General features: G+C 37.0%; 1 protein-coding gene across 6 annotated transcripts in view; it reads right to left on the bottom strand.

The window, feature by feature from the left end:
• LOC134541618 (somatostatin receptor type 5-like) overlaps positions 1-15,724 on the bottom strand; it is a 719,278-nt gene that overhangs the window by 301,608 nt on the left and 401,946 nt on the right. For 2 of the 6 annotated variants that reach the window (XM_063385170.1, XM_063385172.1), the window contains exon 1: positions 5,304-5,576. The exons of the other annotated variants lie outside the window; for them this stretch is intronic. The gene's annotated coding sequence lies outside the window, so the exon portion shown is untranslated. Of the gene's footprint in view, positions 1-5,303; positions 5,577-15,724 lie in introns of those variants that run through there. 6 annotated transcript variants of the gene reach the window in all.

Genomic DNA, 15,724 nt, shown 5'->3' with positions numbered 1-15,724 from the left:
CCAGAGTGACGCTACCAATTAAGGCCTGTGTGCCTCTTCTATCCTCAGCCCACACGGATGGCAAAACTACTGTTCATTGAAACCGAGTCAGACACCTGTATAAACAACGTTCGTGCACCTCCGTTTTTTTTTCTGGTCCTAAAAGTCAAAGTAGATTACTTCAGGTCTGCTACATAAATACAGTTCTCTCTAAAAACACGATTTAATTATTTTTCTTTCGAGATCGTGGGTTCTTATTAATTTAGGCGATTGTAACTAACCTAAAAGTCTAGCTACGTAACGTAATTTACATAATTTGTATGTAAAATTATTGTTGAACAATTAAAAATGAAGCAAAAATTATCTTTTTTTTTCTCTGGAGAGTAGGATTTTGCACTCCTACGTAATGGTAACTAAAATGAATGTTTGGCCTGGTTACGTTAAATGAATGACACATTTAAAAGAAACTTCGCAAACTGTTTTTTTTCCTAACCATATTAAAACTAACGGTATTATGTGAGAGGGGTCCGAGTTTTGGAGGCACCTGGTGTGTCTCAGGCCGAAGTCTACACGCCTAAGTCATGTTGGGATTAGCCTTTCAGGGAGAAGGTCGCATGCATCGTGTGCTTTGTGTGGGTAGTGGTCAGACATGGCAGCGATTGAGGTTATAACAAACTCCCCTATGTTAAAACCAGTATTAAACTATGCTATGTTGAGCCCAGGTGAAACCTGCATGGACACAGGGGAAACCCTGGGTACAGACATGCGGGATGCAAGGGCATATCTGAAACAAAGGATGGTGTGGACGAATAGTTGGACAGAGTAGAAGAGAGTCCACCCTGTGGGGGGTTAGGAACTTGGACGCATATTCCGCTTTAATATATTTTTGACGTGATAACGTCTAATAAATCGATGAACGCCGGCTTCACGCACGAAAAAGTGTCCCGTTACGCACAATGTTCCATTACGCTGTGTCCCGTTACGCTAATAAATTGACTAAAAAATTATGGCGATTCATATAATTGATGATAGATATTAGATGAAAGTTTATTTAAACGAAAACTTGTTCATAATTATATTTAAACTTTATAGCTAAAAGCCAGTTTTTAAAATTAATTACAAGTCATATACACGTGAACTGTTTCGTCGACTGTTTATAAAGTAAAGTGAAAAGTTAATGTGGTTTTCGTTGCTTATTACAACAACAATTTCGGCAATGAAGGTTAAATATTCTTGCATTTGAAAAATATGATTACTAGTATAATTTCAAGTATTTATTCTTTTATTATTAAAATAAAAATGATTCAATTTTATTCATAAAAGTATGCAATCATTTCATCAATGTTTTGTTATGACGTTGTCACGTTAAACTATCGTCCGTAAACCGACTTTACAGACTACCAATTTTTTATCTATTGTTGCATTTATGGCCAGTGGCGCTCACCCCAGTTGGGGAGTGGCTCCACATCTAAAATTCGAACAGCGAAGTTGCACGAGTGAGGAGTGACATTCGGTCAAGGTCGGGGACTGATCGGGGGTGAGTGAAACGTACCGGACCCATACCCCGGCCAGCGTCCACCTGATTAATCGCCGGCTGGCGCCAGAGGCAACTCGTGGCCGTCGGGAAAGAGGCGGGGGGGGGAGAGGGGGGAGGGTGGAGGTTGACCCGGGGTTCTGGGAGATGACCAGCCCCTCCTGGTGGAAAGGGGGTGACGGGTAAATATCGGCGAGGGGTGGGTACGAATCAATCCCAGGTGTCGCGCCAGCTCGCGGGCACTCTGTCCCGCCGCCCAGCGGTTCGTCCTCGCTTGTTGTGTGTATGCCTGATATTAAATAGTTAATCAAAAGTATTGCAATAAAGACACAAAGTATTTACATGCAGATAAACTGTATATACTAATAATAAAACAGTAAGAGGCAAAAAAAGTTCTGTACATTGGATGAAATTATGAACAAAAATATTGGAAATGACTATTTATATTATTGAGAAATCCAAAATATAACTTTTAAAATTTGTGTGCTTTTGCCTGTTTGTCTGTATGTTCGAGCATCAATACAAATATATAAATCAATGAAATTGGTGTGTTCTCATGTTTCAAATTCACTTATAAGACGAAACTCGGACACGAAATTGAACTTAGAATTCTTGCTAATAATGCCCAGCGTATTATATATAGGCTACGCAAATTGTGATTTTTAACTTCATTACTGGATGCGAATCACACGTAGTTTGCGAACCCAACACTATAACTGCCGCCGGAGCAGGTACATAGACTATAAAATAATTAATTTATTTATATAGACCGAAGATTTAAACAATGTAATGAAACTGCTCCAATTAAAGATAAAAAGACTTGAGAAAATACTAAACCCCGGCTATGAACCTGACTTTCGACAAGGAGTTATGGTAAAATTCTGTACATAATTATTTAAAATTCACCAAGCAGTTGATTCTATAACTTTTCCCTTTGTTTTTGTGAACTTTTATTTGCGCCAACCGCCACAGATGGGCAGCACTGTGGTTGTTACACATTTTCGTTTCATGCGATTTCCGCTCTATTCACGAAAATACTCCCAACAAATGCCGTATACAGAGAGATAAGATGTTATGAGAGGACCTGGGTTAGAGTTGTGATCTCCGTTTGCTATGACTTTCCGTTACACCACTAGTTCTTCAACATAAACCACGGCCGATTGCTTACCAACGGTTTCTCTGAATCGAGTTGCGCTCCTCTGTCTATGACGACCATATTTTACTTCAGAAGTAAAAAAAAAAAAATTGGTTGTCTGTAAAGTCGGTTTACGGACGATAGTTTAACGTGACAACGTCATAACAGAACATTGATGAAATGATTGATCCAAAAGAAAATGAAATATCCAATTCGGCCTCTGCTAGTCGGCCGCCATGTTTCAAGATCGTCGAGAATGTTTTACGCTTTATCGCAATTACACATTTAACTACGAAGTTTGTTCGTCGTGAAATTAAACGAAGAATTTAATAAAAATGCCCTTGCAGTTAATAAAATAAGTATTAGTAAGTTTAAAAAAAAAATTTCGACTTTAATGTACAACCCAGACGCTCGTGGTGCGCTGGGGCCGAGATTAAAATTCATCGAGTATATTTTTACGTTTTTAGGTCTTCCAGTACTCAAAATGATATGCAATTGTGGCTCCGGGCACGAAATTTTATTTATAATTCATTAATAATAACGCCCCTCGCGATAAGCAAAGGAAAATATTTAGTGTATTAACGAGTGCCTGGTTGCCGCGGAAGGCAATGAGCGTAACGAGACACATCGTAGTGGGACAATGTGCGTTAGGGGACACTTTTTCGTGCGTGCAGCCGGCGTTCATCGATTTATTAGACGTTGTCACGTCAAAATGTATATAGGTACATTAAATAACTGAAAATATGTTTGAAAGTTACACTAGACAATTTGCCATACAGACAAGTCGGCGAACACCAGCAAAAAGTTTAATATGCCTACACACAGCTTAAAAAATTGATTAGCATTGATTCTGTTTGACAAGGGTTTTTGGATGCATTTAATACTTTAAAATATTTCTTACTACACTTTGATGTACCACGACATGGAAAACCAATATCTGGTTTTCTATAAATGTTTTATGCTGCTTTACTGACGCCTGTTTTATTAAACGAGCCGCTGATACAAAAATGTTGTTTAAAGTGCTCTGGGTAACCAATGTTTGGTTTTGTGAATCATCCGATACATTCAACATACTTAGCTTTTTATAGCTAATTAAAAAAAAAGGTTTCCTATATTTCTGCTACGTATTGAACTGCACGAAGGCAACGTCCGAAGCTGCGATGTGAAATTTATAGTGCGCGCATTGTAACGACTTACGTATGTATGTATGTATCACCAAAGCCCACGACCTGCCAAAGCTGGTGGACAAATGGGGAAAAAAAAAAAAAAAAGACATTCATTGTGAAAACATCCCCGAGTGAGAAAGGGAGCGACACCCTGAAATCTCTTCCACCTCATTGAGCTCATAATTAATAGCTAGGCCGATCCCTACCAGGCTGAAATAAACTCCTTTAACTCCCCCCCCCCCCCCCCCCCGGACAAAATTACTTTCGCAGGGCCGAGTTTTTAATCCGAAACAAATTGCTCGTTAGGAAAGATACGCTGAAGCGCCGCTGACGACTAATGAGGCCATTATGAAACCGTAGGGGAAAAAAAAATACCCCTTATAAATGAATACCGTGGGGGCATTTAGCAAACGTTACGCTTCTGTTGATGGTTTTGGCGAAAGAGGTGTGGAGCGGGGGAGACATAATTTTCGTTCGCTTTACAACCTAGGAAGTTATGAAAGAGCAATTTTGTCGCGGTATTTTTAGAAGGTCGACAGCGAAATTCTCAATGAACGGAATGGTGCCCCTCGCTTATGTTTATTCAGACATATTAAGAAGTTAGATTAAAGCATTTCCGTGCCTCTAATTTGTATTCAAGAACGAGTTCAGGATCAAAAGTGTGACCTTTCTTCTAATGTAGTCTGATATTTAATCATGCCAATGGGGTAGCCATATTCTATTCACTAGGCGTAAGCGCAGATATTTTTTATATGGTCAAAAATAAAAAATAAATCTCTTTGGGCGCAGCCTAGAGTCGCATGAAGAATTTAAAGCACTATTTCTTTTCAAAATGCTCTAAACACTTTTTTAAAGATCTTAATTTTTTTTAAAAATTAATGTACGTTTGTGCTGGGGAACTTTATGGGTTCACAGTGTTATTAGAAATGAACAGAAACAAGGTGTGATTCCGTCTGAATATAATTACGTCAAATTAATTAAAAGAAATTTTATAACAGTTATCAAAAAATATAAACATACAATATCAATTAAGTACTTAAACAGATCTCAGGTATATTCAAAAAAATATATAAGGGTCGACCCTGAATTCAATTATAAAAAGTTTAATTTACTAAAAATACTTAAACCAATAAAAAAACACAAATATATTTAAATAATCCCAGTATTCTCAAAGTCCAGATGTGACATTTATCTGATGAACTTCGTCTGACGGCGTAATTTAGGAAAGTTCAAAAAAGGTAGAAAGGTACAGTAGCACCGGAGGTTGTGGCTTCGTTTCCCGGAGATCACGTGGGAACATGATGCCAGGGCGCCTGTGTGCTGTTGAGGAAGGGAGATGAAAATGCCTATTCGGCGTCCGGCTCTCAGACCCTGTCTGCGAACAGTCCAAATCTAAACTGATCAGAACTTGTACACAGACAGTATATGGGGCAGAAAATGCCCACAAAGGCTAAGGGGAGGTTGGGGAAAGTCGCGGATCGTCACTCACCAGACAGGGAAGTTGGCTTCTATTTACCGATGTGTCGCCAGCCAGGAACTGGATCCCGCGAATACGTGGCTGGGCGCGGTCGTTTTCATCATTTCAAAAGAAATAATTTAAAAGAAAAATAACTACTATTCGTTGTACTACGCAGACGGACCAAACTACTTAAAAAAAATACAGGGATAGCATCCCTTATTTAAGCGACTACATAGTCGGTTGCGGCCGGATGGAAGTCTTGCAGTGTCTCGTCGACTCGCCGATAATCAAACGGTCCATCTGCAGTCGCGACGCGAAGTGTCTCGCGAAGAACCGCGTCTCGTAATTAAAAGCAAATGTTCTATCAAAAGTGGAGGGGGGAATGGGACGTCCGGACCGAATGGTTCCGAAGTTCCCCGAGTGGGCGTCATAAAAAACTCTGACTTTGATGTCTCGAAGTTGGTAGCACTGGCCGACTTTAGCGCTACCTGTTGAGGGGTGTCTGAAATAAAAAAGAATCGACTCGCCCAAGGCGTCTGCTCTAACAAGGGAATAAAGGGGCAGTCAGGTGCAGCTCTCTGGCGGCCTACAGGGGAAGTTGGCTGGGAGGTTAGCAAATTTGCCGCTAGATATCGTGGGCGGTCCATCTTGGCACACACATATTTTATGCAAGTCGTCCTTGGAGACGGTCGCTGTCTGCTGGGGTTTATGACCGGTCATTGGTCTTGGGCGAATTCTTAGAACTGAAGGGGGGGGGGAGTGGAGTAAGTGGGGGCATAAAACGCAACTACGCTGGGAACGCACTTCCATGATGTGCTTTTCGAGAAGAGAACCTAATACGTATTCGTGACGGTAAAGGCTATGGTCAGCTCGCCTCTGAGAAATGGTAACAGCTCGTCCAGAGCTGCTGTATGCAGTTTTAGTCATGAAGTGAAGTAACGTTACAGGCCTGGGACGTGCCTGTAAGCGAGGGAAATTTTAAACGGGCAGCCAACAAAGTCTTAGATCTGCAAAAGATCCTATAGATCTCTGGGAAAGGGTGCCTCGGTCTACTGGCACAAAGTTTAACTAAGGGGAGTACACCAGCCTAACAAAGAGTAAATTACCCAAAGTAACCAAATTATAAATAAAAATAAAATTTCCAAAAATAATTTAAAATGATATAAAATTAAAAAAAAAAAGTGTCGAAATTCCTAATTTCCGGCACACGTTATATTCTATATATTCTTCAATAGTCCAAAATGATCGATTAAACATTGAAAATGTTCGAATGTTTTTAACTTAATGCATACAGAAATGAATAACTTAGAACGATTTTTATACTGTGCCTACTAAGGTAGTTATGAATTGTTTTATCTTTGAACACTATTTTTATTCCATAAATTAATACGTGGTCGTATAAAAATTTGCTTTTCAGAAATGTTTAAGACAATGTTAAGATAGTTTAAAATAAATTAAAAACGAATTTGATATGAAAATTTTTTTACGGTAATAAATTATATCCTCGAAAATTATTTAAGCTAAAGTATTAGATAGTTTTTTAAAATTTTTACATAAATTATAACGGATTTGATAGGATACCTACTAAAAAGTTGTTCTTTCTACCCCTTACACTAATTGTAAGTTACATAAAAATTTAATCAAAAATTGTATACAATTTAAAAAAAAAATAAAAAATAAATAACAACGAATTTAATAGTGTACATGGTAAGGAAGTTATTTTTTTTATTACAACGCCTAATTTTCAAACCCAAGTAGTAATGGTTCGTCTTATCAAAAATTGTTACAGCACAAATATATGGATAAATTTTAGATCAATTACATTTAATTTATTTTTATATTTTATAGTTTACCTAATAAAGGTGTTATGAATTTTTGTCCTTTAACCTTTTGTGGTTCCCATCCCTCCCCCATTTTGCAGCAATTGTTGGTTGTATCAAAAACTGATTTTGAGGAATGTTTTAGTTAATATTTGTAATGATTACAAACAATTTGGGCGGATATGATAGTGTGCCTATTAAGGGTGATATGAATTTTATGTCCTTCAGCCCCTGTATGTTCCACTCCTTGCAGTAGTGGTAGGTCGTATTAAAATTATTTCGCACAAAATTTGTATGAATAAGAATGAATTGAATAGTTTACATGGTATAAAAATTATGATTTTTTTTATTCTACCCCTGTTTTTTTCAACCATTTTTCAGAATAAAGTTTTCGATAAAAATTATTAGATCAATACACAATTCTCATGAATTCGATGTTATGCGTACTAAGTGAATTATAATTTTTTTTGTCCTCCAAACTCTGTTTTTTACACCCCTTGCAGTTATGGTTGGTCATATCAAAATCATATTTTGACAAACGTTTAGGAGTAATGATACATTCATACGGGCGTGATAGTTTTAATATTATGGGCTTATAGTAAGTTTTTTTTTCAAATAAACTTCCCTTTTTCTACCCCTTTGTTTTGATTTTGTCCATTATTGATCACGTCCAAGATTTTCAATTAATGTATTTTATGTATCAGCTTGGAAGTGATTTGTGCCAAATTATGGCATATCTCATAACTATGAAAATGATATATTTTTAAGTCAAAGAGGGTTTTAGGGACTATAGACCATGAAACTAAATTCTATATAAAAATTTTCCGAAGGTCTCACCATTGTCACGATTACTATAGATAGTATTTCTTCGATATATATAAGAAAACATATATGCAGCTCATGGAAACTCTTACTCAAACTACAGAGTGATAGTTAATTCGTTTGCTACTCAATAACCCCATAAAAACAAATTATTTTGTAGATTATTTTTAGAAAAAAAATTAAACACTTTTAATTACCACCCAATTTTTCATGAAGCCTTAGTCAAACCATTTCAAATTTCGAATCCAAAACTGCTCTTTTAACACTGTATTAAGCGTGAGTAATTATTTATTAAAACAAAATATTATTTTATAAGGTGTTCTGAACTCACCTTTATTATTAAAAAAAACTTTCATTTAACGACTTTGATCTTCTGGTATAGTTTTCATTACATAGTTTATTTTTCTACTAATCTTTCAAATATTATTTTAAAATTCAAGATAATCCCTATTTTCTCAAGTAATTAATTCATTTAAAATAATGTTGATACGAATTTTATTATATAACTTGTAATTTAACTAAATGATACTGAGGTAGCCCTATATTAAATAAAAAAAGAAAATAAATGCATGTTTTAACTATGAAAATGTCAAAATTCGAGAACAATGTGTATGAAAAAACGTAATAACTGTTTTTTAACTTGAAGGTATGTTTACCCATACAACATACGTTTCGAGAAATATAAGGTATGTTTTTGTTTGTAATAAATCAAATGTGTTAGATCGTTCTGAAGCATTACTTGCAAAATATTTTTTGGTTTGAATAAAGAAATAACCCCGATCAATACATGTTATTTCAATTTAACAAGTTACTGAGCTGAACCGTGTGTCTTTGATCTCACCGCGACGTCACCGAAGGAGTTGAATTACGAGTAGGAAAATCGCGACGGTTCTGGTGCATGTTCCCCCGGACCCCGGCAGTGAAAGAAACCGTGATGTATTGTTTCAAGTGATCTGGGAGGAGGGGAAGGAGGCGAGGGAAGCCCTGCACACGTGACCTCACATCCCCTCCCTCCCGGCGTCGGGCCAACAGGGCGTATCGACCCTCGGAGCAGGTGTCGGCGCGAACAAAGAGCAGTGTATCATAACCAGCCGCGGGCGGTGAGGAGGAGGGGTCGTAATTCAATATGGCGGACGTTCGCGATCAAAGGACGCGGCCCGCGGAACGCTTCGCTGCGTGAATCTTGTCACTTTCTATTTTTCTTCTCTTTCTATCTCTCTTCCCTGAATTTCTGTCTCTACCGCATCCTCGTGACCACAACGAGCGAGAGCCAGATAGAGAGAGATGGTGTGGACTTCGTGGGCATCAAACGAACCTTTGCAAGCCACAATCACTGTTCGCGTTTTGTATTTCCGGCATCTTTTTTTTTTTTCAAGTTCGTTTCGGTGGTGAATAATAAATCAAACGCACCATCTGAAGCAAGTCCCTTTGTCATACTTCACGGTGACCAATCGCGTAGGAAACAAAACTCGGTCGGCAAGTTAAAACAATTTGAAGCGACACAAAATTGCCACCAGGCCTGCCAATAAAACATATAGCTCGCAGCTATTTATTTGAAACAATGCCATTACTTTTTACAATAGGGTAGTACCAGAAATATTTTGATATTGATTCGTAAATAATGTTAATAATGTTTAAATTAATTCATTCTAGTTTATAGAGGCACTTTTTATCGTGTTGAAATTGTTACCATATTTTTTTATTAAATTATTATTCAAAATGTAACACTATGTAGGTTTTGTAATTTTAAATAATGTAAGATATATTATTTTTAAATTTTTATATGTGAACACACATAAATGAGTTCGAATCTAATGCTAGTTGGTTCACTTATTTCTAACCAATCTACAGTTCAAAAACTTTTAACATAAGCAATACCATAACTTTTAAGGTGCCAAGCAGACTCGAAAGAAAAAGTGGAACTAATTCACCTGTCGTGAAGGTTTAACAACCACGGTGCTGTTATCTGTGGCGGTTGGCGCGAATAAAAGTTCACAAAAATGTCTGCTGGAGGTCGCCATCTTGGGTTACATTACGACTACCATCTTGTTTATTTGTGTTTTGCTGTGGACCCACCATTTAGTATACCCCCATCTTTGTTTCTGCTGTTTGTTCTTAGAGCGCACCATCATCGCTCTGTCTCATGCACGTAAGGTTGAAGTTCAATTACCAGCCAATGTTGTTGTGGTACTTAAAGACATATTAATATTTTTATAGAACTTACATTGGAACCGAGGTGATTCAAACCATGGTAGCTCGGACGCCTTTGATCGCATGGTCATCGAGACATTTAACCGACCGAAATTTAAATAAGGAATATAAAAAATAACGCACATATCAGAATTTTTTTTTAATTTGAAGGAATAATAGCATCACCCGCTAGAGGACTTTGCCGCTATCCCTATTATAAGACTTGGTGCATCGCCTGCTAGAGAGCGCTGCTACCATCTTGTTTTCAGTAATGGATACAAAGAGCGCTAGTGAACATAGGCCAAAGGAGCATAAAAGTAAACATAGATTTTACCCTGAGGTTAAAAAAATTCCTCTTTTTTCTCTCTCTTTGAAATCGGCCACTAACGATTCTGACACTACCAAAAGCAAAGCATAAAACAAACAAAATATTTTTGTTTTATCCCGGGATATATCAGGATCTACGTTGTACAGAATTCCGTTAGTTCAGTTTTATGGTCTAACACAATAAGTTTATACTTTTTACTTAAATACTGCGTAATCAGAGCGAAATCATAAAAAAATTATTTAAGATTATCTATAAAGATTTATTAGACACCAATTGTAACGTAAAACTACGGATGAAAGGTTATTTGTTCCACAATAACATCTTTGAAATAAAAAGTGCGATATGTATTTATATATTTATATTTATATATATTTATTTAAATGCCTTTATTCACTCTAATTGTCTTATTTTTAAGTGGTGACTATTAATACAGCACACATTTTTTTGTTAACTAGTATCTTTAAAGAAACAACTGTTACATTAAAACACACATAAAGATAAAGGATTGTATTTGAACATAAGCGTCACAATGTAAGTAAAGAGAAGGGATAACTTTTGAGGCGCTACACATTATTAAAACGGTTTGTGCATGCTAATTATAATTTTAAATAAACTAGATTGAAACGTACAAACCCCAAATATCTCTGACAAAAGTAATTTGAATATACGCGGACACCAATCTTGGGATGTAATGTTTGCTAGATTTAATTTATTTAAAAATAAATTTAATATGGTTTATCTAGGAACTCAAACTTTTTTTTCGAGTCGAATCAATCAGACTTAGAAAGTAACTTCGAAGTTTGCTTGCAGGTCACATTATTAAAAAGAAATGCATACATCAGCTTTGAATGTGAACTACTTTCTAATGTTGGTATAAATTGAATTATTAGTTCATATTAAGTAGAGACAGGAAAAATTCGCGAATTCATTTCGCGAAAGGCTAAAATACAAATAGTTACACCTCAGTGCTGCCTCTGCTATTGGCTCACAACTCACCTGGATGACTCTGGGCCAATGGGAAACACCCTACTAAAGCTTTATCGAATCACAGGCTGCTACGTTGGGACGCCTCACAAGACAGCAGCCAATGAGTGGGTGTAATTTTACCGAGTGTACGTAGAACTACGGAGTTCATCCTGGAGGTCATTGAACCCGTGAATTTTTCCTGTCCCTAACAATAAGTGCAGCGTAGCCCCATGGACGAGCATAGATCCACTCTCTACGACAGAACGCATCGTGACCCTTTGCGACCCACCAGCGAAGAGAAACGGTTCCCATGCGACGCGACAGCAGCTGCACAACGACGAACCTTTTTTTATACATATCGAAAAGCGTTGACTGGGTAAAAAAAAAAAGATCCGCGCGTCTCGCAAAGTTCACTCGTTCACTCTCCACTAGAGATCCATCTCGCTCGGTTTCTTTTAGTCTGAGCGTGCAACGTCACGATACACTCAGACTGAGCTGCATCAGAGCAAGAACACACTCTTTATGAATAAAAACTATTCCCTTTTACTTGAAAAATTACAGTATCAATACTTTTTTATTATTTACGAAGTAAATTTTTTCCTACTCTTTACTGTTCAAAAGTTTCATTAACTATTAATTTTAGTGACAAATAATATGGTACTGGAACATTGGATTTTTTTTCTAGCTGAGATTGAACTAGCATAACAAATGAGGAGGGTATCTTGAGTTATTTTATTTTATTCTCATTAATTTTTTAAAGTCTCGTTGAAAGCGAAGCCATTGGAGTAGTCGGAGACAACAGTATCTTGCATACATAATAATAAATTTTATTTTCTATTTTTTTTTACACTTTGACTACAATTCACTAAATCAAACACGACAATTTAGCACTTACAAAAGCAAAGCTTATGTGTTAGTGCATTTAGTCACTTTAATCTACTTGCGGTATTTTGCCTAATATTAACATTTCAAAAATTGAAACAATAGACAAAAAATAAATAGATAAATAACTTATAAGGTGACGCCCATGGACTTAAATAAGGAAACGTCCCAGATATTTGCATGCAATGAATTTAGGTCCTCTGGAAAGCAATTCCAGGGTATTAGCAAACTGCGTCACGTGGTTCCGTCCCACACCTCTGAGACGGGAAGCCTTCATTTCACAGACGAGAGAGCCACACCCGAAGTTCCCCGAAGTTCATGCTCGCTTTTTTTCCCGTTCTATCTCATTGTATAAACCGGTGTGGCATAAAATTTTGCGGTCGATTAGGATAGGTTAGCTACATTATAAATACTTTAAAACATTTTGGATGGTTGGTTATATTAGGTAAGTATAGCTACATTAAAAATACTGTAAAATCATTTTATGGTTGCTCAGCAAATAACTTTTTAATATGTAGCTATCCAGGGCTAGGAAACCGTTTACATGATTTCACAGTAAGGTAAGTTAGCCAAATAAGGCCCTCCTTAATTATAAAATTAAAAAAAAATTGTATGAAGATAGTAAAAATTCTGAATGTTGGACAGCAGCCTTCTTAAACATGTGTACTTCGATAATACATGATCATAAGTACCAAAAGTAAGCTAGTTGTATGTACCAAAAGACATTATCCAAAAATGATGCAAAGGGCCATATTAGGAACACCTGTTTCAAATAAGGCCCAGCAGCAGTACCAAATAAGGCCCATGTTTAAATAACTGCCAATTGAAGTCAAATAACAATAAAATGTAATGAAATTATCTATACATTACAAGGTGCAATGGTGGTAGTCCATATTCAGATAATTTGAATTACATTGTAACATTTTATAACCTATATCGATAAATATTAAAATTTACAGCTTAACATGTAAATACTAAAAGTTCTCACTCGAATCACAAACCAGAAATTTTAAAGAAAAGTCACAGCTGAAAATGAACTTGTAGGTACACAATATGTCTGTGAAACTAAGTAGCCTACAAGCAAAAACTGGGCAAATGAAATTTGGTATTTTGTCCTTAACAGTAAGCCCCACACATTCTTCATGAACATAGTGGCTACACTTTACAAACAGTCTCATGTCAGCAATCCTGTCCTCTATGCAAATGAAACAATACCAGGCTTCTTTTCCTTTCTTCTTCGTGTCACTCGATCCAATAGCAAGATGATTTTGTGAGGCAGGTTCAGAGTGTTTTTTTATTGCTTTTAACATTGGAACTTCTTGGGGCAGCATTGCCTGGCTTGTTGTCTTGAATTTCATCATTCTGAGTCTTCATTTTGTCTTCAAATAAAGTCTTCGTTACCTCAACATCTTTGTAATTAAGCGATTTTTTTTCTATTTACATTATTCTTTTTTATCACCTCAGGTGTCTGTAGGATATCTTTGAATAAAATGTTTAGACTGGGTTCTGTGCCATCACAGGATACAAGAGAAAAGTCACTTGAATCACTTGTTCCCGACGATGAGTCTTCTGCATACCTTAGTTTGTCAGCTATTTTTCGAGTTTTCTCTTTTACCTGCCCATGCTTGCTCTCTTGTGGGTGAACTGGGGCTGCAGACTGTGATTATTGTACTGTTTCATCTGGGTTTTCTATTCTGGAAGTTCTGAAGGAGCGTAAGCACATTTGTGGATAACAGTAGGGTAAAATGGGTAAATGCCAGTTGCAGAAAACCCACTTGCTACATTACTAGGCATAGCAGCTTTGGTCCAAACCCTACTAAATATTTTCCCAAAAATCTTTTTGGTTATTGTGCGGTCTTGAATGTTTGTCTGCTTTGACCAATGTAGTAACACTTCATCATCCCAAAATGCTTCATAAGGACCAAAAACCGATTTATCAAAAGGCTGCAGCTCATGTGTTGTGTTGCTTGGTAAGCAGAATAGTGTGATTCCGTAGGCTTCAGCAGCTTCCACAATGCCTATGTCCAAGTGTGATGATGCACCATCAAAGATAAGCAAAATGTTACCTTGTGGTTTGAATTTCGCAAAATGGTGAATCCATGAAATGAAAGTTGCTGTTGTCATCGACCCTTTCTCAGTAATCTCAACCTCTGTTCCAGGCGGAAGGTTATCTTTCCATTCAGGATTTAATCGCTTTCCCTTAAAAAGAATCATTGGTGGTATGACCTGACCCAGTGAATTCCCACGCGATACAACAGACACATTTTCACTATTTTCACGTGCTACAAGATTGACTCTTTTTTCTCCTTTTCTGGCATACACATTTTGTTGTTTGTGGAGGGTAAGTCTACAGCCTTTCTCGTCAATGTTGTAGATTAGCTGGGGCTTGTCAAAAATATCTAAACGGGTCATAAAACTGCCTTCAGTTTATCAAAATAATCATCCACGATAACCTTATTTAACTTTGCAGCCCTACCAGGATTCATGTTTTGAGCTTTTCGCTTGAATATTTCTGAGTGACACTGTAGGAACAGTTTCAACCATTTTCTTCCAGCCAGTCCACGTGCTTTATCGAATGGGTTGGCGATATTACATTGCTCACAAAAATTTCAGAAAACATACGTTCCAAATAAGGCTCGCGGGCCTTATTTGGAGTTTGTCGCAAACACACACTTTCTTTAAGTGTTTTACTCACAGTTTAATACACAAAAAGGGTTCAGAATATATAACCATACTAACATATTCTGTAAACTACGGGCTTTAAAATGGTATATAGATAATTTGTGTCAGTTACATTACCTTAATGTTAAGTCTTTTTTCACGATTCGTCTAAATTAGTAACCACAGCCACTACGAATTTCTTGCTGGTCTCTAATGCGTGTAAAATGGCGAACAGTTCGCGTCCCAACAAGTAATACCTGCATTGAACAATAGATGCCAGAGGCTGTCCGCAGCATGTCTCGTCCGGTGAAAACCTTTTTGCTATCCTAGTAAACTCAATGACGGGCCTTATTTGGACCCGGGCCTTATTTGGTCAAGGTACCTTATATTTAATGTAGCTATCCTAACCAAATCAACCGTCCACAATGTTTTAAAGTATTTATAATGTAGCTAACCTAACCTTTTACAATGAACAAAAAAAGAAAAAAAAGAAAAGAAACCGAAGATGCACGATAGGGCGTTTGGCTCTCTCGTCTGTGGACAGAAGGCTTCCCCGCCGCGACTCCCGCCTCCTAACTGGTGGCTGGCCGCGCGGAACAGAACGATCATGGACAGACAGTGAAGAGGTCAGCCTCGTATTATTTAATAGCTATTTTAAATTTTTAACTCGTAACCTCCCTTGCATTTATTTTTTTGTCAAAAAAAATTCAACGGATATTAATGAGTGTATCATAATGGTTGCAAACAAAATCGGGCGAGAGATAATAATTACGAAGGCTTAC

This window comes from Bacillus rossius, assembly GCF_032445375.1.
Source record: "Bacillus rossius redtenbacheri isolate Brsri chromosome 4 unlocalized genomic scaffold, Brsri_v3 Brsri_v3_scf4_1, whole genome shotgun sequence".
In the NCBI taxonomy this organism is placed as follows: domain Eukaryota; kingdom Metazoa; phylum Arthropoda; class Insecta; order Phasmatodea; family Bacillidae; genus Bacillus; species Bacillus rossius.
This window is presented reverse-complemented; position numbering and strand designations above follow the sequence as displayed.